This window comes from Capricornis sumatraensis, chromosome 6 (assembly GCF_032405125.1).
Source record: "Capricornis sumatraensis isolate serow.1 chromosome 6, serow.2, whole genome shotgun sequence".
Taxonomy (NCBI): domain Eukaryota; kingdom Metazoa; phylum Chordata; class Mammalia; order Artiodactyla; family Bovidae; genus Capricornis; species Capricornis sumatraensis.
The window spans coordinates 89,866,554-89,887,293 of NC_091074.1; the positions used below are offsets into that span (position 1 = coordinate 89,866,554).

Consider the following 20,740-nt stretch of genomic DNA (forward strand, 5'->3'; position numbering starts at 1 on the left):
ACACACACCCTCAAGTGCACTTCTACAGTGCATCATGCAGGGAAGTCTTTTAAGGACCTTCAACTGAAAAAATCAGAGAATCCATTTTCTTGGCCTTCCATGACAAATGATATTTGCTTGAAGCACAGAATGATTATAATTGTAGACTTCCCTTTTAAACTGAATGTGCCTTACTTTCATGGAGGAAGAGGTTGAGAACGTTTCCACTAGCCATTTAACAACATGCAGCCTTCAAGGCAATGGCACCCCACTCCAGTACTCTTGCCTCGAAAATGCTATGGATGGAGGAGCCTGGTGGGCTGCAGTCCGTGGGGTCGCTAAGAGTCGGACATGACTGAGAGAATTCACTTTCACCTTTCACTTTCATGCACTGGAGAAGGAAATGGCAACCCACTCCAGTGTTCTTGCCTGGAGAATCCCAGGGACGGAGGAGCCTGGTGAGCTGCCATCTATGGGGCCACAAAGAGTCGGACACGACTGAAGTGACTTAGCAGCAGCAGCAGCAGCCTTCCCAGCTTGTCACAATGGCTAAGGCCATGTAGATCAAGCCAAAATAGCTTACCTTTAGGTTTGGGATCTCCTAGGAAGATCTCTGGGCTTCTCAGTTGGCTCAGTGGGTAAAGAATCTGCCTGCAATACAGAAGATGTGGGTTTGACCCCTGGGTCAGGAAGGTCCCCTGGAGGAGGGCATGGCAACCCACTCTGGGATTCTTGCCTAGAGAATCCCTTGGACAGAGGAGCCTGATGGGCTACAGTCCATAGGGTTGCAAAGAGTCAGATATGACTGAAGCGACTTAGCATGCATGCAGGAAAGTCTCTATGCTGGAAGGGTGGTAATGAAGTTGTAAATCATCATTGCTCTAATTCATGAGGCTTCTTCTGGTACCTTCCCATCCTAGCTGCTCTACTTTTGAAAGTGTAGACGTCTACCTGCCAGCTTCAATTCAAGCTTAGAGCATCTGTGGTCTGGTGAATAACAGAGGCCCAACTATTGGTGAATTGCAAGAATTTGGCATTATTTGAGAGGTGGGAAGCTTAGGCGGGACAAGAGCAAAAAGGATTGAACTCTTCTATTTAAAGGTCAGGGCCACATTACATTGTTTTCTATTTGTTGGCAGAGTGATTCTTTTTTTTTTTTTTTTTTTAAGGGCAAATCAGATAACTGATGGGGCAGAAGGAAACTGATGGCCTTGCTTTTATCCCAAAAGCTCCTGGATGTGTTCTGTCCTATCCATTCACCCATTCACATATCCATTCACCTACTCACCCATTCAGCCAGCCAGTCAGCTACCCAACTAGCCAGCCAGCCAGTCAGCTACCCAACTAGCCAGCCAGTCATCTATCCATATATCCATCCACCCACTCACCTACCCATTCATCTATCTATCCACCACATAGCCATCCATCCACCCACTCATCCATCCACCCATGCATCCACCCACTCATTGACCCACACATCCATCCATCCACCCATCTGTCTTTCCAACATACATTTGTTAAGCATATATTACCAGAAAGCAGTCACTTTTGTCCCTGGTTTTCTGAAGCACTGTAATACTGTATAACACATGAGTATGTGCTGTGTATCCAGAGACCCAAGTATGGGCTCATTTGCATATGCAGGGTTTTGTTTTGTTTTTTGTTTTTCACTTAAACTGGATGCTATGGCAGATAAACAGAAATTAGCCAATAATAAGGTCCAATCTATTCAAAGACAGTGGTCATAGCATTTAAATAGTGATTGAGGGGGCAGTTGGAGAACAGCTTTAATTTTGGTGAGAGAACCTCCAGGCTATAGACAGAGCTGCCCAGTCTTCTGCTTCTTCCATACAATTCCTTTTAGTTCTTAATTTAAAAAATAAAGATCTGTAGTTATGTTTAGCTCATTTTGTGGGTGTTGCAGACTTGGGTAATGGCCTCCAATGACGTCCTTCTCCTAATCCCTGGACCTGTGAATATGTGGTAAAGGGACTTTGCAGAGGTGGCAGGAGGAGCTAACATGAGGGGTAAGGTGCTGTTCAATGCAGAAGAAATTTCAGATATTTTATCCCAAGGGGCTTCTCTGGTGACTCAATCAGTAAAGAATCTGCCTGTAATGTGGAAGACCCAGGTTCAATCCCTGGGTCAGGAAGATTCCCTGGAGGAGGAAATGGCAACCCACTCCAGTATTCTTGCCTGGAGAATCCTATGGACAGAAGAGCCTGGTGGGCTATAGTCCATAGGTCGCAAAGAGTTGGATACAACTGAAGTGACTTAGCACGCATATGCACAAGTATAATTTGACTTTTTTCTACTATGTGTCCTATTTTTTGGTTTAAAAGGTTGATTCTCATAGCAGATTACACAGAAATGAATTCTGTTGTCTCTCCCTTTATCTTTGGAGGGGCTTTGTGCTCTAAGTTTGGTTAATTGCATGTTGTTACATGCACTTGCTTTGCACTACTTTACCACCTGTTCTACGATCCCTTTGGTCCTAGCCTCCGTGGTCTCCCAGTAGTGATCAGATTGTCCCATAAGGGGAGAACACGTATGGCTCTTTCAGGTAGGACTGTGAGGTTCAACTTCCAAAGAGGATTTTGAAAGTTTTATGGAGAAGCAATCCTGAGTACTGTTCTGACAGTGTATCAGAGCAGGTAATACGAAATAACATCGTAATCTCAGTGTGTGGCCTTTATACAACTTGGTGTTGATTCTGTGTAAAATGGAGTGTAAAATGGAGATGACATTGACCTCCGTGGAATGCTATACTGACAAAGTCAGTGCAGAGGGACTGTGTGCCCCAGTCAGATAAAAACATGATGACTCCTGAGTGGTTCTCACTATTCGCTCAGCCTCCTCAACCAGTTTCAAACTCATTGTCTAAAACTATGATGCAGGCTGTTTCTCTCAGCAGTTCAGACCAGCCTCCAAAAGCATAGCTTCCTCGGACACCAACTATAATCTTTAAATTGCATAGTTTCTGTGCCTTTGTTTTCATTTTCCCTTCCACGAGGAGGAGCAGGGAATAGCAGTGGCTGGTGGGAGTTACATTAATCCGTCGTGAAAGCTTTTCTGTCCATAGGCAGATAGACTCAGCTTTGCCTAAGCACAAATGGTGATGATGGAACCAAGCTGTGACTCTTTTTAAAATGTAGTTAATTTTACTTATAATAATATTCTGTAATCAAAATGGATTTAAAATTGTATAGTTAGCATTATCAGTAATAAAGCTGACTCCAGGGCCTGTATTTTCAAAGGTGTTTAAGACCATTTCAGTTTTGAGATCCACATGTTCTGTATTTGTGGCTAGGTTGGGGTGTAAATTAGAATTTGATTCTTTTCCCTAACTACCCCAATTCCCTCTTGGCCATGTGGAAGGTAAGCTGTTGTGTGTTGAGAGCATTGTGCTCACATGACCAGCTAACAAACAGGGGCAGCCTTAAAACATGCCTGACTAAACCAGTTGGGAAAGTTGGAGAAACTTCCCCCAGTGGAGAGAGGGTCATGGTCAGGGAACAAACCAGCAATTCATCTATTCCCTTCACTTGGAGTAGATGATGTGCCTGGAGGTCGTGCATATTTTTGAACATTTATTCCATCTCATTTTCTTTAATTTGAAATTCTTCAGCTTAATGTAATAAGAAAGTTTAACTGAAATTTTGAACAGAGCCTCACATACAGAGGTCAGTGCTCTACAAAAAAATAACTGAATTTCCAGAAGAAAGCAAATTTAGAAAGCCTTCACAGCTATACTACTTAAAACAATCAACTTTATGTTTTAAAAAAAAATGAATTTTGTGTTCTGCTGGAATGTGGCCCCACACCAGTGTGTTCTTCTCCGGTTCCTTTCTTACTAAGCTGGAGTATCCGGTGAGATCTGAATGAATTGCACATAAAGTAACACTGGAAGCGTTGCTACAATCTTGTCAGCTTTTCTGACTGTACCAAATAATTTAAAGCAAAGTTGGAGGTGAATATACATCAGCCCAGGAAGCCAAAACAGAATTCCATTGACTGGGTGGCTTAAACGGCAGAAATGCATTTTCCCACAGTTCTAGAGGCTGAAAGTCCCAGGTTAAGGTACAACATGGTTGAATTCTGGTGAGAATTTTCTTCCTGGCTTGCAGATGGCTGCCTTGCCACTGTGTCTCTTCTTATAAGGGGACTAGTCCTAACATGAGGGCCCCACCCTCATGACCTTATCTAAACCTAATTCTCCCCCAGAGGTCTCAAATATCACCTCCAATATCATCATGCTGAAAATTAGGGCTTCAACATACGAATTGTGGGGAACACAAACATTCAGCCCTTAAAAAGGGCTGTGTACCACAGGGACCTCTACTGTGTACTCTGTAATGGCCTATACAGGAAAAGAACCTAAAAAAGTTATACATATACATATATGCATGTGTATATGTATAACTGATTCACTTTGCTGTATACCTGAAACATGATATTTATCAACTAACTATACTCCAATACAAAGTAAAAAAAACACAACCTTTTCAATCACACACACACAAAGGGTAAAACGAGTTAAAAGAGTAGATGTGTTGTGAAAACAATAGTAGCAAAACAGGAATCTCTAGAGTCTCTGGGACTGTCGCCTTTTGGGGCCCAGTAGTGGTTGACATTCAGTGACCATCTTCACTGCTCTTCGTATAATGGACTGGACGGATGAGTCCTTAACAATGTGATCAGGAGTGGCCAGCAAGTTTGTTGAGACTTGATGCTCTACTCCAGTTGCTTCTGCCACGTGTGTCCATAACCATGAAGTGTCTCTTTCTACCATGATCACACTTTGCCAGCCATCCCTACTTCTAGTGGGGTCCCTGTGCTGTAAAAGACCCTGAATATTGGTGATCAGAACCGCAGGAGCAGTGTAGTATGTTCACATCTGCCAAGAAGTAGCTCCTCCCTGGGTCTTGGGACCTGTCTTTAGGTCATTAGTGGAGTTGGCCACTTTTAAAATGGCATGACATTTATCTCCCTATTATTTAATAGGGAGAAGGGAGGAAGCAAAGGAATAGTAAGCAGAGGCGAGATCCCTAGAGATCGTAATTGAGTCAGGCAAGGAAAAATTAACATTTAATTGTTACAGACTCCCCCTTTTTGTGGTGTTTTAGAGATCGGTCCTGGGTGTTGGAAGGAATGATGCTGAAGCTAAAACTCCAGTACTTTGGCCACCTCATGCGAAGAGTTGACTCATTGGAAAAGACTCTGATGCTGGAAGGGATTGGGGGCAGGAGGAGAAGGGGACGACAGAGGATGAGATGGCTGGCATCCCGACTTGATGGACATGAGTTTGAGTGAACTCCGGGAGTTGGTGATGGACAGGGAGGCCTGGCGTGCTGCAGTTCATGGGGTCACAAAGAGTTGGACACGAATGAGCGACTGAACTGAACTGAGAGAGGAAAAAACCATACTGTGCCCGACACAGTGCTCAAGAATTGTTTGATGAGTAAATGAATGAATGAATGAATGAATGTAACAGTTACCTGGAATTCAGGCAGAGACCCTGGAATTCAGGCAGTTTTTCTCAACATAAACTTGCCATCTGACAGGAGAAATAAGTATGGCAGATTTAGTGAGTCCACGTGATAGGCTTGTTAATTCTTATGAGTTTCCTAAGCAAGGGGAAATAGTGGATATCAGTACCATGATGTCTCACAAGAGAAGAAATAAATCAGCCCTGTGTTTAAGAAACGTGCATGAGGAGGGCAGATGTCAGTAAGCAGTGAGAATCTGGGCTTGCAGACATCCCTTCCACCCTTCCCCACCATCCTGTCAGCAGCTTCAACCTCTCTGTGGATGACAGAAACCTTACCTGCTTCCTACTTCCTTGACCTCCTTGTTTTTGGTATCCTTTTCTCGGCTCCACAGTATCACCAGAGACTACCAGTATATCCATTTCCAGGCAGCTTCCCAGGTGTCACAGTAGTAGAGAATTCACCTGCCAGTGGGAGAGATACACGAGATGCAGGTTTGACCCCTGGGTTGGGAAGATCCCCTGGAGGAGATCCCCATGGAGTAGTGCAATGCAACCAACCCTGGTATTCTTGCCTGGATAATCCAATGGGCAGAGGAGGCTGGCAGGCTATAGTCCAGAGCTGTGCACAGCTGAGTGACTGAGCTCGCACACTTCTCACAGCGCCTCCCCCACTGACCTGCCCACCCCTTCCACCATAGACACGCTTTGGCCTCCTTGGAAACCTGTGGCTCATCTACCGCTTTTCCATGTCCATCACTGCGCTTCTTTCTCCACTTTAGGCCTTGGGTAGATGGAGGGGATGACTGAAATAAAGAAGGTCATATGCAAAATCAATTTACCAAATGGGGTCAAACTTTTGAAGTTAGCTGAGTCATAATCTTTGTGTTTCTCACTGGGGCTGGATGTACTTCTGTAGCCTCATGTAGTATGCTGCACAGACATCTTGATGTTTGCCTTTTTTGAACCATAAGATGGTCTATACCAACCAGTGGTTTGTGGTAGCAGGAATTTGCTAGAGAAAGATACAGAGACTTAGGAAATACCTTAAAATGCAAAAAAGTTGGTTAAAGCATATAGATTGTCCAGTTGACTCCCATACTCCAAACAGCAGAGTATACTTACAAAGAAGACTATCTTAGGGCATATAAATGAAGAATTGAAATGTATTCATATAATTTTAAGAAGAATATCGAGAATACATAGTCTGGGTTTCCAGGAGAATGTTCATCTCTGTTATTGTTCTAATAATAGAACAATGATAGTATTGTTAGTATTACTAACTATATGCTAACAGTGTTAGTATTGTCAGTGGTAGTATCTTTTATCTTCTCATGATTAATGTACTAAATTAGTAGTGATTCACCTCCCAGGGACTTCACAAGTATCCTTTCCACCTTCCTTCTATAAATAAAATAATCACGCTATATCCCTATTTTATGTTATGGCTATGAAATTAGCCTGAAGCTGTGCTGTGTGACACAACAGCCATGAGCCACTTGTGGCCATAGAGTACTCAGACTGTGGCAGTCCCAATGGAGGTGTGCTGGGGTATCAAACATGCACTGGGGCTCGAGAACCCAAAAAAGGGGTAAAATAAATCATAATAGTTTTTAATTCTTGATCACATGTTGAAGCTAATATTTGGGATATATGTTGAGATAAATAAAATATATTATTAAAGTTACTTTTACCTGTTTCTCTTTGTAGCTACTCACAAAATTGCACATGGGATTTGCATTTGTGACTTGTGTTATATTTCTGTTGGAAATTATTGTATTTTATATTGTATTATATTTCTGTCTTAAATAAATCATATTTTAATTTAATTGCTTAAAACTTAATTTTATATTTATGTCCTAACTAGGAAGATCACATATTTATTTATACCTATAAATATACCAGATTACATATTTGTAGTTCACTTACTGTATGAAAAAACTATTGGCTACATGTCTGAACAAATTAATTGACACTTAAATAGATAGTACTTAATAGATAGTCGTTAAATAGGTAAATGTAAATTGAATCAAACTTAATATAGTTAGGTTGTAAGTTTTTAAAGCTTTTATTATGTGAAACTTTATTCTAAGTATGTTTGTTTAACACAGATTAACCTCTGTTAGAGGTTAGAATTCTGGAATTAGTGCAAAGTTCAGTTCTGTTTGCTTTGCCCTGAACCACTAATATTAACTCTTCCAGTGACATGACACCCAGTTACACAGTGGGCTACACAGTGACATGACACTCAGCATTTTTAAAGCTAATTCAGCATGCTAAAAGTCATCTTCTTTAGTTTGTTTACATATGTCTTTATCATATTCCATGGGCCTAGCAATGAAATTCATTCTGTTAATTTGGTCAGTGAATCAAAAACTAACAAGAGAAGCTTGGAATTCCAAGGACCCAAGGCTGAACAAATTAATACATCCACCCATTCAACAAGCATTTGCTGAGAGAGGGAGGAAAATGAGGTGTCCGAGCAGGGTTGGACGGAGAAGGCAATGGCACCGCACTCCAGTACTCTTGCCTGGAAAATCCCATGGACGGAGGAGCCTGGTAGGCTGCAGCCCATGGGGTCACTAAGAGTTGGGCATGACTGAGCGACTTCACTTTCACTTTTCACTTTCACGCATTGGAGAAGGAAATGGCAACCCACTCCAGTACTCTTGCCTGGACAATCCCATGGACGGGGGAGCCTCGTGGGCTGCCATCTATGGGGTCACACAGAATCAGACATGACTGAACTGACTTAGTAGCAGCAGCAGCAGCAGCAGATGTTTTTCTGGAACTCTCTTGCTTTTTCATTGATCCAGTAGATGTTGGCAATTTGATATCTGGTTCCTCTGCCCTTTCTAAATCCAACTTGAATATCTGGAAGTTCATGGATCATGTACTGTTGAAGCCTGGCTTGGAGAATTTTCAGCATTACTTTGCTAGCATGTGAGATGAGTGAAATTGTGTGGTAGTTTGAACACATTCTTTGGCATTGCCTTTGAAATTGGAATGAAAACTGACCTTTTCCAGTCCTATGGCCACTGCTGAGTTTTCCAAATTTGCTGGCATATTAAGTGCGGCACTTTCACAGCATCATCTTTCAGGATTTGAAATAGCTCAACTGGAATTCCATCACCTCCACTAACTTTGTTCATAGGGATGCTTTCTAAGGCCGACTTGACTTCGCATTCCAGGATGTCTGGCTCTAGGTGGGTGTTCACACCATCGTGGTTATCTCGGTCATGAAGATTTTTTTAAATAATTCTTCTGTATATTCTTGCCACCTCTTCTTCATATCTTCTGCTTCTGTTATGTCCATACCATTTCTGTCCTTTACTGTGCCCATCTTTACGTAATAAAGGTAGTATCTCTAGTTTTCTTGAAGAGATCTCTAGTCTTTCCCATTCTATTGTTTTCCTCAATTTCTTTGCATTGATCACTGATGAAGGCTTTCTTATCTTTCCTTGCTATTCTTTAGAACTTCCCAGCCAAATAGGTTGGGGCCACTGTTCTAGTAGCTACCGGTTGCTGAGTTCATCGCTGTCAGATTGGCAGGGATAATGTTATAGCTAGATCCCAGGTCTGAAGTTTTCCTGTGCTTCCTGTCTTCATGGCAGGTAGATGATTATATTTCACATTTATGTTATTAATAATGGAAGCAAAAACAAGAACAGATCTTTCTCTACTGCCTTCCTATACTTAATTTTTTTTAATGCTTTGTCTGTGCTTTAGAAAATATTATTTTTCTTATGTATGATAAATGTTGGTCTTATATGATCAAAGTCACAGTGTTAGCTTGAGACATTTGAGGCTTCTTTGAACTCAGGTAAACTTGAGTTAGAAACAGCCTCAAACAGCTGAGAGTCTTTCCTCCATGGCTGTCCAAGAGATGGACCTATAATCATCCCAGGATGAGGTTGTTTCACAGAATTTGACCATCTAGTCATTCCTGCAGCCACGAGACCAGAAAGACATCAGAATGATATTAGTTAGGGACCAAAATGTGAAAATTGGCCATTTTTGTTCTTATGCTTTCCTTCTCTTCACCCTGAATATTTTAGTATTTCATGAGTCCAGTTGGTTAACACCATCCTCATGTTCTGAAGCCAGCCGCCTTCATGGGGGATTCACTCAGCAGCCCATGTTCAAGATGGCTTTTCCAGAACAGGGTGGGAAAAAACTTGCATAAGTTATTCCTTCTCTTATTTCTCTAATAAGGCAATATATGAGCCTTGATATTTGTCTAAGAGATGTGATGGTTTTAAGCAACCATATACTATAATAGCACAGGTTTTTCCTACTGTATGGAAGTACAGCATTCCTATGAAACCTTCTAAGCTAGAATAACATGAAGTGAAGCATATCCCCTGCTTTCCAAAAGTTCACTTTATGCCACTTAGCTTTTATGAAAGACCTACATTAGTACATGTTTTTGCTAACTGCAAGAAATGTGAAGGGTAACATAAATTTTTGTTTTCATAAAAGTATAAATTCTCTGTTTGTCTTTATGCTCTTTTCACACAGTTAGGAAGTGGCAAAGCCAGGATTCAAAACTAGGCCCTGTCTTCCCAAAGTTCGAGATACTTGATGTCATGCAGATTTATCTGTCTAGATATTTAAGTTTTCATTTTGGAAGATTTGAATGGGCTGTTTCTAAGTCCTGCTTAAAAGAATTCTTTCCCTTTTTTTGTCATTCCCTCTCAGAGACTGACTTGAACTTATTAGGGATCTTTGGACATAGACACAGGGATTTTGTTCCCAGCTGTGATATCACTTAAATATTTCCAATTATTAGCATTATATTTGTGTGATAGTATGGACTCTGTAAAACACAGTCACATCTTTTTACTTCTTTTGAGTCTTACAGCAGTCCTATAAGCTATGCATTGTTAATCTTAGTTGTGTATGTGTGTGTGTGTGTGTGTGTGTGTGTGTTTAATTTCCAGAATGACCATGCTAAGGCTCAGGAAAGGTACTAAAGGATCAGCATTCCCACTGTTGCTGGATGGGAGAGTGGGGTCAGCTGCCTCCTGGCTGAGCTCTCTTTCCTTCCCACAGTACATTTCCACTCAGATTATTAATACTCTGTCATTTTGGAGAATTAATCTTAAGGTATAGATGCATAAGTTTCCAGATAGAGTTGAGAGAAGTTGGTGGCAATATGGAATTTATTTTGAGTTTCAGTCTGGGAAGATCATTAGTATAAGAGAGGTTCAGAAAATTCGTGAAGAAAAAATAGCATCATAGCATTTCAACTGTACTCAGTAATATGTTTTCTTTCAGTTAAGTGAGGAGTGCAGTGCCTGATCTCTGGAACTCTAGAAACAGAGCATCTTAAGGTTGGAAGGAATTTAAGAGACCATGGTCAAGCCTCCCACTCATTCCTAGCAGATGGCCTGATTCCTCTTGACAAGCTTTCAAACAGTAACAGTTCTCATGCCCAGAAGCAGAACCTCCCTATTGTCCTGGTCCTCCCGTGACTGCCACCTACTCTGCCAGCATCTTTCCTACCAAGGACAAGTGCCCAGCATGGGGCACAGACTCATGCTGAGAGCAGGAGCGCTGCACCCCTTTGGCACACCAGGACCACGTGCATGGTGTGGGCAGTGCGGTTACCCTGTGCTTGTGCAATGTGTGGTCAGATAGAACCATCATCTGTTTTCTATATGAACTGCTATCCTGTAAGGTTGATTTCCTTGAACCTAACTATGGGGATTTCTATTTATTTCTCTTATGAATTTTATTATTAAGCCAGTTGGGATAATGTAGATTCTAGATTCTGTCAGTAAATACTGCCATTACTTTCCGTGTTATTTTAAAATGTGGTAAATATGCCTTCATCTGATACACTGAAAAATATCTTGTCTAGGACAGTGCTAAACTCAAGAGTCTTATGGCCTGCCAAAATCTACCACATGGTGATTCACCATTTCATCTACAAAAATATCATGAAAAATTATGTCAGAGGCCCTGCTAAAATCAAAACATTTTTTTGTCTATATCACTTCCCATTTGTACTGATTTTATAATGCAGTTGGGACAGTGGGAAAGTTCTGGCTGATTATGCTGTTTATTATCTGCTAGTTTTAATTCCTCAGATCAATAATTGATTCTCAATGTTCGCTCTGTACTAATAACAAGCTAATTGATCTTAGGGAGGGATCCAATTTGGTCTTCTTTTGAATATCAATCCAGTATCACTCCTTATAATTTGTCCAAGGTTACCAGCAGTGATTTGAGATTGCTTCTGCCACACTGAGGTTTAATTTTCCTGTAGATTTGAATTTTTCTTTCTTTTTTTTTTTTTTAATTGTCTAGCCAGGCAGTCTTTTATCGGGTCTTTTCTAAACTCAAGCTTTGGTTACACTTTAGTAGCGTTTCCCCAGTCTTCCCTAAGGGAAGACAACTGGCCTCATATGAAAAAAATGAAAGCACAGGAGAGTTAATTTTGCTTCCTAAGTGTTTGTTATACCATCAATTCTAATCAGCCATCTTTAGCCCCTTTCTATCCATCTTCTGTTAGGTTTTGAAGGATTTTTATCCAAATCTTAAGTTCTTTTAGGGTTCCTGTTGTATACAAATGAACTCATAAGCCTTGCCTTCTCATTTTCCCTTTTTTAGAAATCTCACTTCCTGGAGTTTGCAAATTGCATTGACCTTTCAAGGGCCAGTTACAAGTTGATTAATGACGATGAACAATTCATATTTTAAAAATCTTTAGGTTGCGCTTTGAATAGGGAATTTTCCCAGTCACCTAAGGTTATAGCCTAAAAGCAACTGCTTGGGAAAAGCACTTGGCCTCAAGGAGACGGGGGATTCCAAGGAGTGTCAATAGCCCTATGAGAACTATAATATACCTCTGCTTTTCGAATGAATGTACATGATCAAATACACTGATTATCCTTTTGACAGTTTCTAAAGCAGGTGGGCCAGTTAGGACCTAGCACAAGGCTGAAGCCCAGTAAACACTGGAGGAAAGTAAATGCACATGGACTGCCCAGGGCCATGAAATTCTTAAAGCAAACGATGAAACATATTGTGTGATATTTTTAAATACTGCACCAACAGTTTTTCCATGTCCAGAAGGTCAGTGGAACAATCTAAACTGTTAAACGGTCAGCATATAAATTTAGGGTGACCCATAAGGTGCTTGAATCAACATATTATTAATTCCAGAATTTTATTGAATGTACCATGTTGTGCTCTTAGCACTCAATAGTGTTAATCTTTAGGAAGAATCCTATATACATGTGTGATATAAACAACATTTTACAAGCTAATATATTGGCAGATCACTATGAAGAGGATTACAATTCAGACTCTATAAACTTTAATAAGTTTTAAGAGTCTATAAGACTCTTATAAGTTTTAATTCTTTGTGGTTCTAAACATAGCTAGTGGTGTATCTTTCATAGACACCTAACAGATCAGAGTAGCTGGAAAAACAGATTCTACTTCTCTGCTGTTCACGTGCCTGTTAAATAGAGAGTCCATTCCAAACTGTGTACTGGGCTTTGGAGACCACAGCTACAGCTTTTTAGAGTTCACTGTCACCACGAAGCCACCCAGCCACACCTGAATCCAGCTACCCTCTCTTCTTGAGCTGCTCTTGAACCCCCAGAAGTCAGTCCCTCGACTGGAAGTGGCCTAAGCAGGTGGCCTGGAGTGTTGCATGTAACCTCTGGTGCACCTGCCTAGGGGTCATGGGTGTGTTTACTCCTGGTTGGATTGTTCGCTGCTCCAGACCTGTAGTCGTGTTTCCTTTGTGCCTCATTATCTGCCTGCAAGTTGTGGATCTTTCAACCAAGTAGCCTGGCCCAGGTGTCTCCTTGTTATTGCAAATAAGTACTGGCTTTTGATCCAAGTGGCAAAACAGGGAAGACCCTCAGGGGAGGAGTTCTGACAGTCTCACTCAGCTCTGCAGAGTCCAAGGCCATCAATGGGGCAGGGTGGGGGTTACACAGACCCTCAGTGCCCCCCACTGCAGATGAGGAAGTAGGGGGAGGTTTTCTTACCCGCTCCTCTTACAGGGGCTGTTCCAGAGGTCAGCCCACAATGCCCCCTCCCCACCCCCTTGCCTGCTAGAAAGTTAGGTTTCCAGCAGACAAAGCTTCTGAAGCCCCCTGCGCACGCTCACTCTGCTACTGCTGCTGCTGCTAAATCGCTTCTCTGTGCGACCCCATAGACGGCAGCCCACGAGGCTCCCCCTTCCCTGAGATTCTCTAAGCAAGAACACTGGAGTGGGTTGCCATTTCCTTCTCCAATGCACGAAAATGAAAAGTGAGAGTGAAGTCGCTCAGTCGTGTCCGACTCTTAGTGACCCCATGGACTGCAGCCCTCCAGGCTCCTCTGTCCGTGGGATTTTCCAGGCAAGATCCCTCTGAATGCAGGTTCCAAGTTTTCTTGGGAAGAGACGTCACAAAACGGCCGTGGGGTTTGAAGGCCCTGCTTCAGGAAGCATCATGTTCATGAATGTGAAGTGTGAATTAGTTTTCATTTTCTATAATGTTTGACCTAAGACCTGATAAGTGACACCTGCTCCTCAGAAGTCTCCCCTCCTGGGAGAGGTAACGTCATCCATGTGTCCGGGCTCCCGGCTGGGTGTTTACAGCCCTCCAAGCCTCCAGCGATAAGCTTTGTGTTTGCTCTGGTTCGGGGCTCCAGGATGAGGTCAGCCCACATGGCAGGCTTCCAGAGAGTTCTGCTTCCACTGAGGGAATACTTAGCCTTCCCGGCAGCTCTGGTTTCTCTCTAACTTATCATCTTTCAGTTTTATCTGTGTGGCTCTCTTTCTGAGTAACTCCAGCAGTGAATTTCCCTGCCAGCCTCTCCTTGCCTGGCCTGAAGTGACCCCCTCGGTCCTCTACCTGTTTTCTCCTCTCCCCAGACTTCCTCTGGGAGGTGAGTCCCCTCCTGACTCAGAGCCAAGGGGACAGACCTTAGACCCTGTGGGAGAGGGCTTGCCCAAGAGCACTGAGAGAAGGACTCCTCCTCACTAGGCCGCCGGCCAGACAACCACTGGCTGCCCCGGAGAAGGCGAACCCTCAAGAAGCTGCTACCCCAGTTTGCATTCAGTCTCCAGAGCCGGACAGGCCCGTGAGCAGTGTCTCCACAGCACATCCATCTATGGCTGCACTAAGAGCCACATCACGACAGCGTATTTGAATTTCTTGCAGGTCACTCAAGTCCAAGCTCTTCACCAGTACAGACCTGATTTCCGGGGATAAGACAGAGCTGGTTCTCAAAGCAGGACAGAGGGTCCCAAACCTGCTCATGAAAACACATAGGCAAATAGTATTTCTAGCTAAACTGAGAGGGAAGACATGAAGCTAGTCAGACATATTTGTTCAGCACCTGGAATACTCCAGAACTGGGCAGACTGCGTGGTGGGGGGTGGTGGGGGTCATCCCACAGTATCTATAAATTACATTTAATCTACGCAATTCAATGTAGTGTTTGCACAGTTACAATCTGTACCCATCAGATGACCAAACTGGTCCTTTCTCATTACCTTGAGCTCGTTCCCTCATCTAGAAGCTCAGCACTTGGAAGGAATCTGCCTTTCTCTTGGCTGAGGCATGAGGAACTTCAGCTCAGCTCCTTGACTTCTGTCTCTTTGTGAAGATACATGAACCTCCTGCTCCCTTTTTCAGCCTTTTCCCCAAGAGCTGCTTGCTGAGTTGAGAACAGATCGTACCTTATGGCCCAGTTACCTTGAGCCCAGTAATAGCTGGAGGGTTTTGCATGACAAAGTCTGGAGGATCAAATAATAGGATTGGCTAGGGAGTAGTTTGCTGAGTTTGGAGTGACCAAACAAGGGACAGACCCCTCTGAGTCTCAATGGGATATCCTGAGGGTCTCCTGCAACTCTGGCTGTCTGGGGCAGGAGGCCCCAATCTCCAGTCCCCTAACGTTGTCACCATTCATTAAATGTGCGAGTTGCTCCTGAAATGACACTCTCTCTTTGTAAAGGCATTTGATTCTCCATAAAACTGTACCTACAGGGCAATCCTGGTTCCCGTGTGCGACTTACTATTTGGGAAAAACATTTGGAGTGTTGTTTGTTTTGTCTGGTCCATTGGAGCATCATTTCAGTTCACTTCAGTTCAGTCGCTCAGTCGTGTCCGACTTTTTGTAACCCCATGAATCGCAGCACGCCAGGCCTCCCTGTCCATCACCAACTCCCGGAGTTCACTCAGACTCACGTCCATCGAGTCAGTGATGCCATCCAGCCATCTCATCCTCTGTCGTCCCCTTCTCCTCCTGCCCCCAATCCCTCCCAGCATCAGAGTCTTTTCCAATGAGTCAACTCTTCGCATGAGGTGGCCAAAGTACTGGAGTTTCAGCTTTAGCATCATTCCTTCCAAAGAACACCCAGGACTGATCTCCTTTAGAATGGACTGGTTGGATCTCCTTGCAGTCCAAGGGACTCAAGAGTTTTCTCAACACCACAGTTCAAAAGCATCAGTTCTTCGGTGCTCAGCTTTCTTCACAGTCCAACCATCGCATCCATAGATGACTACTGAAAAAACCATAACCTTGACTGGACGGACCTTTGTTGGCAAAGTAATGTCTCTGCTTTTTACTATGCTATCTAGGTTGGTCATAGCTTTCCTTCCAAGGAATAAGTGTCTTTTAATTTCATGGCTGCAGTCACCATCTGCAGTGATTTTAGAGCCCCCCAAAACAAAGTCTGACACTGTTTCCACTGTTTCCCCATCTATTTCCCATGAAGTGATGGGACCAGATGCCATGATCTTCATTTTCTGAATGTTGAGCTTTAAGCCAACTTTTTCACTCTCTTTCACTTTCATCAAGAGGCTCTTTGGTTCCTCTTCACTTTCTGCCTTGAAGGTGGTGTCATCTGCATATCTCAGGTTATTGGTATTTCACCCGGCAATCTCAATTCCAGCTTGTGCTTCCTCCAGCCCAGTGTTTCTCATGATGTGCTCTGCATATAAGTTAAATAAGCAGGGTGACAATATGCAGCCTTGACATACTCCTTTTTCTATTTGGAACCAGTCTGTTGTTCCATGTCCAATTCTAACTGTTGCTTCCTGACCTGCATATAGGTTTCTCAAGAGGCTGGTCAGGTGCTCTGGTATTCCCATCTCTTTCAGAATTTTCCACAGTTTCTTGTGATCCACACAGTCAAAGGCTTTGGCATAGTCAATAAAGCAGAAATAGATGTTTTTCTGGAACTCTCTTGCTTTTTCCATGATCCAGCGGATGTTGGCAATTTGATCTCTGGTTCTTCTGCCTTTTCTAAAACCAGCTTGAATATCTGAAAGCTCATGGTTCATGTATTGCTGAAGCCTGACTTGGAGAATTTTGAGCATTACTTTACTAGTGTGTGAGATGAGTGCAATTGTGCGGTCGTTTGAGCATTCTTTGGCATTGCCTTTCTTTGGGATTGGAATGAAAACTGACCTTTTCCAGTCCTGTGGCCCCTGCTGAGTATGGCTACATGTATATGTATGACTGAGTCCCTTTGCTGCCCACCTGAGACTGTCATAACATTATTAATTGTCTGTGCCTGTGTGTGTGCATGCTGTCACTTCAGTCATGTCCAACTCTTTGTGATTCCATGGACTGTACCCCGCCAGGCTCCTCTGTCCATGGGATTATGCAGACAAGAAGACTGGAGTAGGTTGCCATTTCCTCCTCCAGGGGATCTTCCTGACGGGATCAAACCCACGTCTCTTACAGCTTTTGCACTGGCAGGCGGATTCTTTACCACTGAGCCACCTGAGAAACCCTGTTAATTGGAAACCCTGCTATACTCCAATATAAAGTAAAAAGTTAAAAGAAACAAGCAAACAATCATCAGGTACTAAGTTTGCTCTCTGCCCAGCCCTGAGTTCAGTACCAGGGGTGATGCTGAAAAGAGTGGATCAAGTCTCCCCAGCCCTCAGCTCCAGCAGGATTTCACCTGCTTGGCATACTTCATCACGCAGTACTCACAGCTCTGTCGTATAGATATATTAACTTATAAAGTCTTCTAAATCCCCGTGGGTTGTAGGTTCCTTAAGTCACAGACTGGATCTGAATCAGGCCGAATGATTAGGTATGGCAATGAGTAATGCAAACCAAAGGTCGGCTCCCAGAACAAGATGGTTTTCTCTAGGCTCCTGCAAATCAAGTGCTGGGGGAGGCCATTCAGGACTCACTTTGAGGCCTCCTTCCCACCACCACACTCTTCTCAGGGCAGGTGCTCATGGTCCAGGGTGGCAGCAAGGATCCCAGAGCTCACCTGGAGTCATCATAAAGCAGATATCCCTGTGTTCTGCCTCGGCTCCCACTCTCCACACCTCCTCAGCCTGTTCTGAGTTGTCACGGAAAATATCCAACCCAACTGATCATCCGAAAGAAAAAGGAAACACCAGATTCCCTGCTAGTCTCTGGTGGTGCAGGGCGTCTGCCAGGATGAAGACCACTGTGCATCTGCCTGCCCCCTGTGAGCAGCCCAGACCAGCAGCCAGGAGGAGGCGGGGAGCCCCAGGCCCAGGGTGGCGGGTGGCCTCCTCTTCCAGGCCTGACAAAGTGGATCCCCCATCCTTCTAATGGGCCAGAGCCCCGAAAGGATCTGAATCTCTGTGAACACCTCCATCAAGCTCTACACTCAGCTCTCCCAGGCCTGTGAGCAGCATCATGCCTTAGGAAGCACCTCTGAATGCAGCTCTAGGTTCAAAAGGAAAGGGAACTGCTGTCTGCAGACTCAGTCCCAGTTCTTAAGAATGTAACTATTAACTGGAAGAGAAGACCAAAGCAAACTCTCCCAATAAAACTGGATTTCACAACCAAGAAAAAAAAATTATGGTTAACAACACCATCCAACCTACTAAAACGCTGAATTCCATGCCCCCTTGGAGACAGAGGGTGGGGTCTGGTGAGTTCTCCATATAGAGGCCTGTTGTGTCTCTGTTTACCCGATTTTCCCTAAATGTGCTTTGCCATGAAACTTTCTCCATGAAAAAAATTTTTTAAAGAGTACCCTCTTTTTAAAAAAAAATTTTTAAATAATTGAATTACAATATTGTGTTAATTTCTGTTGTATAGCAGAGTGACTCAGTTATACATATATGTATACATTCTCTTTCATAATTCTTTTCCATTATGGTTTATCACGGGATATTGAATATAGTTCCCCGTGCTAGACATAGGACCTTGTTATTTATCCATCCTGTGTATCAAGTTTGTATCTGCTAATCCCAAACATGAGCTCCAGAGAACCCGCTTTGGGAAATGATCTTCTAAGTGGCTCTCATACCTTCCCCCTCCAAAGAGGTATCCCGGGGACACGTCAGGTGAACAGAGTACCCGCTGTTCTCTTTCTCGTCTTCCTTATTTCTGGGTCCTCACCAGCTCTGGTTTGCTAGTTCCTTAATTATAAGGAGGCTGCTCCTGATGCTCTGTGTATTTGGTTTCTTTGACCCACTGGCAGCCCCACACTTGTGTGGGAAGCCAGACCCTTGTCTGCCCTGCCTTAGGTCCTGGGTCTTGCCCCGTTCTCCTGGGTAACTTCCCGGCATCCTTCGCTCCGTCTCTGGTCTGAGCTCCCCCACCCAGCGTGTAGCTCCCAGCATACCCTTGGGCAGCAATTACGTTTTGCAGCTTACTCCTGACTCGTGTGTTGTCCTGGTTCCCGGGGTGACATGCTGCTGTTTATCCTCTTGGCAAACTCTGCTTCTCCCCCTTGGTGTCCTGGCAACCTGCTCTGTTTGCTTACTGGTGGGGGAACTCTTGTTCTCTAGATCATGTGACTTTTTAATTGACCCATGGCAGCAGTTCAAAATAATTTTTGGAGGGTTGTTTGTTTTTAATAATAATAGTAATAGTAATAAATAGTAATAAATCACCAACTTTGTTTCTTCGTAAAAAAAAAAAAGTGGTTTCTCTTCCTGTCACACATAGCTTCTCAAAAGGCAGAAAGAGAGCAGTTCCAAGTGTGGGCTGCAGCATGAAAGTGTTCCAGAAACTCAGACTTGGTGCTGAAGTACCAGGTTCCCATACTGGGTCATCATCTGCTGAAGTCTGCACAGCCGGTGGGTTGGGATGGAAGGGGAAGTTTCCACTGAATGAGGACCAAGTGCTTCCTCATCACCAGAGACCTCTACAGGTGATGTCCCTAGGGGTAGGCCCTGGGCATCTGCACCAGTCAGGATGGAGATTCATAGACATATGTTTACTGGGTCTTGCTGGAGAGTGGTAATTCCCTGGTGGCTCAGCTGGTAAAGAATCTGCCTGCAGTGTGGGAAACCCAGTTTCAATCCCTGGGTCAGGAAGGTCCCTTGGAGAAGGGAATGGCTACCCACTCTAATATTCTTGCCTGGAGAATCCCATGGACAGAGGAGCCTGGCCACAGAGTAGTCCATGGGATTGCAAATAGTTGGACATGACTGAGCGGCTAAAGACTTTGGGTCTTGTGCATTTCCCAGAGGGGAGGACCTGCTTCCCCAGAGAGACTGGGAAAGCTACGTTGGGGATAGTACAGCTCAGCCAGAAATCTGCAGAGGCATTTTAGTGTGATATTTGGGTTTTGTTGTCATCAGTTTTGGGTTTTGGCACAGAGGTCCCTCGTAAATGATGTAACACTTCCCTTGAAAGAGGATGACTTGCTGCCAAGATGAGCAGCAGAGAACCTGAAAAGTGAGCCCATACCTGCTGATGTAACAAGGGGCCTGTTTGTGTGGGGCCCCATGCCCACCCCGGGGGGCCAACTGCATGCAAAATGGTCTGGACACTCTTGCTCCTGTCCCTGGCTCTTCCTTTAGGCTTGTCAGAGACACCGGTCACCTTCTGTCCCCTCACCTTGTGTATTGAATCTTTTCTTCACATAGCTTCTGGGATCATCTGTTTTAAAAAAAATTTTTTTTAGTAGCTGTTCCACCTATCCATTGTTGTGAAACAAACACCCTAAAACTTGGTAGCTTGACACAACATTTTTTATGAACATATGCTTCTGTGAGTGTTCTTGCTTGGGGGTCTCTCTCACGTGGTGGCATTGAGATGTTGGCTGGGGCTGGAGCCACCTGAATGCTCACCTGGCTGACTTTCTACAGCTGCTCTCCACTCAGCAGGAGCTATTGATGGGAACATGTCCACATGGCTTCTCCCAGCGTGGTGGCTGGGTTCCCAGAGGGAGCTAGCTCTCAAGAGCATGCATGCTGACAACCCCGGCAGAAGCCGCAGAGTCACGCTACCATGTTCTAATGGTCAGACAAAGCTCAGATTCCAGGGACAGGGATGGTGGGAAAGGCAGGGCCACACCAAGCA

The 20,740-nt window shown here is 43.9% G+C and overlaps 1 protein-coding gene across 1 annotated transcript in view; it reads left to right on the forward strand.

The window, feature by feature from the left end:
* Positions 1–20,740, forward strand: part of DAPK1 (death associated protein kinase 1) — a 204,149-nt gene that overhangs the window by 76,355 nt on the left and 107,054 nt on the right. The gene's annotated exons all lie outside the window — the stretch shown is intronic.